Below are 7,171 nucleotides of genomic sequence, written 5' to 3'. Positions count from 1 at the left end.
TTGTTCTTTACTTTTTATACACTTTCCTAAAGGGAAGAGGCTGGAAAGGACTTTATACTAGAGAAATGTTTGGTTTTTTTAAAAAATATTTTCAGTTAAATAGGAAGTTTTTAATATGCCTCTATAAAACAAACTGAAATTTTTAATATATAATAGTAATTAACATGTACATAACTCTTTAAGGTTTGCAAAGTAATGGATATATAAATATGTATGTATACATATATGTGCATGTATATTTATGTATATGTATATACATACTTATGTATATTATATATACATATATGCATACTTATATATTATATATACACACATATGTACACATATATCAGATGCTCTTCACAGTAACCTTGTGAAATAGATGCTATTATTCCCATTTTACAAGTGAGAATATTGAAGCTGAGATAGCTTAAATAACTTGCCTAGGCTCATACAGCTAATAAACAGCTCTGTATAGTACAATACCTCCTGTGGTCCTTCATGATGCGCCTCCCTACCCCAACTCAAATTAACAGGCTAGGAATCCTGGGGGATGATTACCCCAAGCTTATGATACTCTGTCAATTTACAATCCTTAACCTATAGTTCACAAGTTCTCACTAATGTCTTTACCTCAAATCTAGTCAGTCAAAGGACACAAATGGTTCAAAGAAAAGACATTTGCTGAAATCAGATGGCAAGAACAGGGTCACAAGACATCTCTCCTGTAAATCTGAAGTTCCTTCTCCCACAAATACATAATCATTGGAAAGAATGAGCATATACAGAGTTTATAAGGAGAGAGGTACAAATAAGTGGAGAATATCTATGATAGAGATTATGATATTTAGTTGGATGAACAAACCATATGTGGTGATAGTAATATCCTAATTCCTGCTTTTAGTCAGGCTAATTTTTTCTCAAAAGGAATTTTCAAGACTTGATGACTTAGGTTGCTGACGTTACTTCTTAGTCACCTGCACACAAAACAACTATAAAGATTTCCAGCGATTCTCTAATGTTGGTGAACCACCCAGGGAAACTCAGGTAAAAGAATGGAAATTAACTCAAGAGGTCCTCTATATATTATTGCTTTGGCAAAGTAGATCTCCTTTTGTTAACTATTGAATGACATATGAGTGTTTCATTTTTTTCCTAACCTCCAAAAGAATTGGTGTGTGAGGTTAAGTTTAGAATATCATATATAGAATTTATTTGTAATTTCAATGTCTTTGATAGACATTGTAGATGGATAATGAGCTAGACCCAGAAATGAATGGGAGGAAGAGAGAGAGCTGGGTAATTCCTAGAAAATTGAGAAATGTTTTTAATGACCCCAAGCTTCTCATCAAAATAAAAATTCCTTTTTAACAACAACCTTCAGGGATGCTGTGTGAATTATGGAAAACCAAGTCTTTGAAGAATTATAGTTGAGTTGCTCAAAGCAAAGGCAAGATGCATGATATGTTGAGTAAGCTGAAACACATCACCAATGGAGAAATGCACAAAGAAAAGTGGTGTAAAGGAGGTCACTACAGAAACCTAATATAGGGAATTTACAGCAAGAAACTCTTGCTGTCAAAGCAGGTCAGTACCTTCTCTGGATTTATACTCTAAGAGAGTTATCTAGTTTGTTTAGAGGTTAAATGACTTGCCCAGGATTACACAGCAAATATTTGTCAATGGTGATGCTTGAACTCATGTCTCCCTGGCTTTAAGGACAGCCCACTACATCTGTGTAATGTCCTCAACTATAACCTAGTGGGAATCTAGTACAATGATTTCAATACTTTCATGGATTTTTTATTGCATCAGTGTGGGAACTCCCTTCAAAACTTGTCATGCAATTATGACTTTTAACATCAGCATGTCTATGTCTTCCTTTCCACAGGGGGAACTTTAGATCTTTCGATATTGCACATATGACAAGAGGGTCCCAGAAGCCCATCATAGTCAACACTCAGGTATCCAAATAGGAACATTTTTATTTACTAATTTCCTGATGCCGCTAAAAGGAGAATGGACAAGTTATGATGTTAAAGAATTCCCCTAGGGGAGCCACTGCTACTATTTAGCAACCAGTGGAATCAGGAAGATAAGGAATAATTGTTATAGGAGGGGTAGTGCATACCTGGAAACCTTGGAATAAATAGAAAATGGGTTTGAGAATTAAGGGAGGATATTGATTTGACAACCTTAAATCAGCAAGAGTTATGAATGATGGGGAGGTTCACAATTTGTATTTGTATCCAGTATAGTGGCTATCATACAGTAGGCACATAATAAAATCTTATTGATTGATTAGTTGGAAAGTTATACTCCATTAAGAGTCAAACCATTCTCTTCCCTTCCCCCTTCAAGTAAGGAATGTAATTCTAATAATAATAATAACAATAACAACAACAATAATAGCTTTTTAATAGCATTTTAAAATTTGCAAAGCAGTTAACAAAGATTATCTCATTTTATCTTCATAACAACCTTGGGTGGTAGATGCTATTGTTATCCTCATTTTATAGATCTGTAAACTGAGGAGGGCAGAGGTTAAGTGACTTGCCAGGATCACATAACTAATAAGTGTCTTCATCTTACTGTGAAGACAACACACATTTTTATTTTGTGGATCAGAGATTGTTGTTGTCCTTCACTCTGGAAGGGGATAGTTAATCAGGAAAATGATGCTATGACATGCAAGTGAATTGGATTTAAGTGAAGGAGGGCTGTGCAGCCACCAGCTTCACTTTCCTCTTCAGAACCATCTGGGTTCAATGGCAAGATATAGATCAGGACCACTGTTGCAATGGGATGCAATGGGAGTACTTGGCCCTTTTAAGCTCAGGTCTCTAAGAAGTCTAAGTCTGATCGATGTAACTAGTTATTTAGTGGGTTAAAATAAAATATGAAAGTGGAAGGATTGGGAAAGTTTAAAGTACAAATTGTGAACTTCCCCATCATTCACAGTTCCCGCTGATTCAAGGCTGTCAAAGCAACATCCTCCCTTAATTCTCAGACCCATTTTCTTTTCATTCCAAGGTTTCTTGCCAATGTCTGAATACCAATGAGTCAGACAAACTTCTTTTACTTATCTTAGCAAATGTTTTAAAGCTTCTTTCCAGAAGGGAATGCTAATAACCTAGTAATTTGTTTTTATGACTTTGTGGTGAAGTTAAGAAGTAGTTTGCAAATTGTCAACTAGGCCTTTAGCTAGGAAAGAGGAAAGAGGGTGAGTGAACAGAGTTCACATTTACCTAATAGTTTTAGTCCGAAATTGTTCTTAAGTGAGCACAGAGCACAGAGCAAGAGAAAATAAAGGGAATCAATGTTTGGTCAGCTCTTTTAAAATGCTTGTCAATGGGAGAAATGCCACACATTTAGGCAACAGTACCCAAATGTACTTTGAAGGAGACTTTGAGGTTAGCTGAGATACTTTTATTTGTCTCTGTTTACTATGAGGAAATTTAGCCAGAAAGGGGAAAAAAGGAGTTCAGTTTTTAAAGCTTTTTTTTTTTTTTTTTTTTATCTTTTTTAAGTTTTAAAGGGGAAAAAAGGACAGTTTTTTTTAAGGGGCCTAATAATCACATCAAATATAAATAGGCCAAATTCTAAGAAGGAAAGCCAAATCATTATTAATTAAATGAATATTTATTTTGGCAATGAATGAATAGGAAATCAATCTGGAAGCTGAAAAGACCTAGATACAAATATTGCCTTTGACATATATTGGTTTGTGGGCCAATGTCTCTAAGAAAGTTCCTAAGACTAAGTTGCAGAAAAAAAATACAGATTTGTATCAGTAGAAGTAATTTTCCCATTTGGGAGTTCTTTACACTAATAAAATCACAGTTCCTACCCTATTGTGGTTAGTGTGTAGGTCAAATTTAGGATACAATATGATCATACTCTTTCTCTATCTCTGTCTCTGTCTGCTGTGTGTGTGTGTGTGTGTGTGTGTGTGTGTCTGTCTGTCTGTCTTCCTCCGCCTCTGTCTCTCTCTTTCTCTCTGTCTCTGTGTCTTTCTATATCTCTGTGTCTCTGTGTTTCTCTGTGTATGTGTGTCTGTCTCTTTGTCTCTGTCTCTCCCTCCCTATCTCTCCATCTATATACAGTATATATGTGTGTGTAATGTTTATATATGACACACATATAGACATCTACAATATACTTAAATGCAATAGACAATGTTAGGAAGAGATAGATCCAAGGCTGGACTCTATCAATAATAGAGGCAATTGGGCAATTTATCTCCACAGGCTTCATCTATAAAATGAAGACAATAGCACTTTCATTGTCTAGCTCCTTGAGCTGTTATGAGGCTCTATGCAAATCTTTGAAAGTACTTGTATATCAATGAATAATAGAGCCCTTGCAATTTTACATCACTATTATTGTTAGAACATTTTATACAATCAATATGAACAATGAGATGAGAAACACAATTTTACTATTTTAAATTAAGGTAATGGTTTAAAGGAACAACTAGATGGCTCAGTGGATAAAATTCTGGGTCCTGGATGAGTTCAAAAATAGTCTGAGACACTTACTAGCTGTGTGATCCTGGGCAAGTCATTTAATTTCTCTTTGCTTTAATCCAGTGAAGAAGGAAATAGTAAACCACTTCATTATCTTTGCCAAGAAAAACCTTTGGACAGTATGGTCCATGGAGTTACAAAGAGTTGGACATAATTGGAACAACAAATAGTTTATACAAATAATACTGGTTCTTATGAAGCTCCCTTATCACCTTCATAAAGCTTTTTCAGTATGCCCATTGCTAGTGTCTCCCCTCCCCCAGTCTTCTATTTATCTTTTTTTATATTTGTATGTGGGAAAGTTGGTGGCATAGTGAGTAGAGTTCTAACCTTGAATTTGGAAATCTGAATTTAAATCTGACCTCAAACACGTGCTGTGTGACCCTGACAAGTCACTTAGCCCTGTTTATCTCAGTTTCCTTATCTGTAAAATAAGATCTAGCAGGAAATAGCAAAGCACTCCAGTGTCTTTGCCAAAAAAACTCCCCCAAATGGGGTCAGGAAGAATCAGAAAGACATGACTGAAACGATTGAACAACAGAAATATTTATATACATATATATTATTTCTTCAGATAAAACATAAACTCCTTGAGACCAGGAAATGATTGATATTTATCTTTGTAAATACAGAGCCAAGCATAATAGCAAGGAATTAATAGATGCTTATAGTTTGAGTGTGACATTATTGTTTTCCTTAATATTGATTCTGTGTAGCTCTGAATTATAACATATCAGAGGTTCATAAAATATCACATTTGGAAGGGAATTCAGGTGACATCTCTTTCAACCAATTTCTGAAGTAGGATCCATAGTAAGAGGATCACCACACTTATTTCCTTTGGAGGTGAGAAGGCAGAACGTTCCATTTTGGAGTAATTCAATTGTTAATAAGTTTTTTCTTCTAGCAAGCCAAAATTTCTGTCACTTTTATCCATTGCTCTTATGTTAAAGGAAACAATTCTACTACCTCTCCCATAGGATAGGACATAACTTTCAGAGAGGGATTCTGGTTCATGGAGGTAGAACAATATAATCATGGGTATTTCTATTGTCACATTTTTCTGAGATGGAGCAATTTTGCAGATTATGGAAGTTAAGGAACTTGATGAAGCTGAGTATTTGAGGGAATGTCACAATGTATACTGTAGCTAACAAATATGAGGATGGGGAATTATGGTGGAGAGAAACACACGAATGAGGTGAGAATCTATTGTTTTTTTTTTTTAATCGTTGTTCAGGCTTTGCCCTCAATAATAAAACAAATCCAGTAAGAGAAAATTTAAAGGAGTTTATTGTAGCACCCAAAGTGAAAAGTACAGCCAGAAACCAAATTTAGATAAATTTCACAGTAAGAGAGGACAATTCTGACAGGTACATCTTTCTAAAAGAAGATGGGCTAGGCTAGTGTCATTTCAGGGACAAGTTTACAAACTTGATAGATACACATTTCTAAAAGAAGACCCAAGTGCATCTGGCTGTTGGCATATACTACAGTCGCCCTGTGTTCAGACTGTCATGTATTGCCACCATTCTTTATGAAAGAGGAAAGGGAGAAGAGAAATGATGGGATCACTTGAATTAACTTGGCACTTTTGGCTAAATTTTGTACAAATTGAACAAACCTCAACAGAGGAGGGATTGCTGATTTATTGTGGCAGATGGAGGATCTAGCAATGGTACTTCCTTTTCCCAGTTAATTTTTCTCTTCTCCAGGCTATCCAGTCTCAGTTCCTTCAATTTTACTTATATATAACATGGTCTTTAGCCCTAGTACTAAGAAGTACTTCATCTTGCCAATATCCTTCCTAAAATGTAGTTCTCAGAGCTGAAAAACAGTATTAACCATGTAGTCCAGGGAAGAGGATATAGGTCATAATCTCCCTCATTCAGGACACTTTGCAACTATTAAAATAGCCTAAGATTGCTTTAGTTTTTACACCTTGTGTACCCAAAATGAATTTACAGGCTCATATTGAGCTTATAGTCCAATAAAATGCTAGAACTAAATTTTTCACATAAACTTTGATCTAGCTACTCTCCATTCTACCTTGTATAAATGATTTAAACTCAAATGAAAGACTATACACCTATCCTTAGTCAGTTACATTTTATGGGATCTAGTCACTTTCTCTGTACATTAAGATCTTTATGGGTCTCAATTTAATTATCTAACAGCTTGTAAGCTATTCTTTACAGTTTCATGTAACTTGCAGATTTGATGAGTCTCCAGACCTGCTCACTGGAAGATTTTGGTATCAGCCTGAAACCTGATCATGGGTGAGGAATAAAGGGACGAAACATTCAAAGATGGTCAAAACAGGAATTTGTTTATTCAAAATTCTCTCAGCCTTGTGCACCTTAATACCCTTACATAACTATAGCATACTGTGCAGGAGCTAACTATATACTATGCATGTGGGACCACATAAACAACTTGCTTGTGTGCTTTTGTGTCTCCTTGTCAGTTTAGTATTATTGTTTTAATTGCAACACATGTTGTCACATCCCCTGACTTCTCAAGAAGGCTGAGACATGCTTAGGGAGAGTGGGGAGCCAAACCAGACATGCCAGTAGGTTCCCTTGCTGGACAGGAGGGTCTTATCCCTCATCTAAATTTCCTCCAGTATCTGTGACTCTCTACAGATGAGAATGCCATAGAGG

This window comes from Sarcophilus harrisii, chromosome 2 (assembly GCF_902635505.1).
Source record: "Sarcophilus harrisii chromosome 2, mSarHar1.11, whole genome shotgun sequence".
In the NCBI taxonomy this organism is placed as follows: domain Eukaryota; kingdom Metazoa; phylum Chordata; class Mammalia; order Dasyuromorphia; family Dasyuridae; genus Sarcophilus; species Sarcophilus harrisii.
This window is presented reverse-complemented; position numbering follows the sequence as displayed.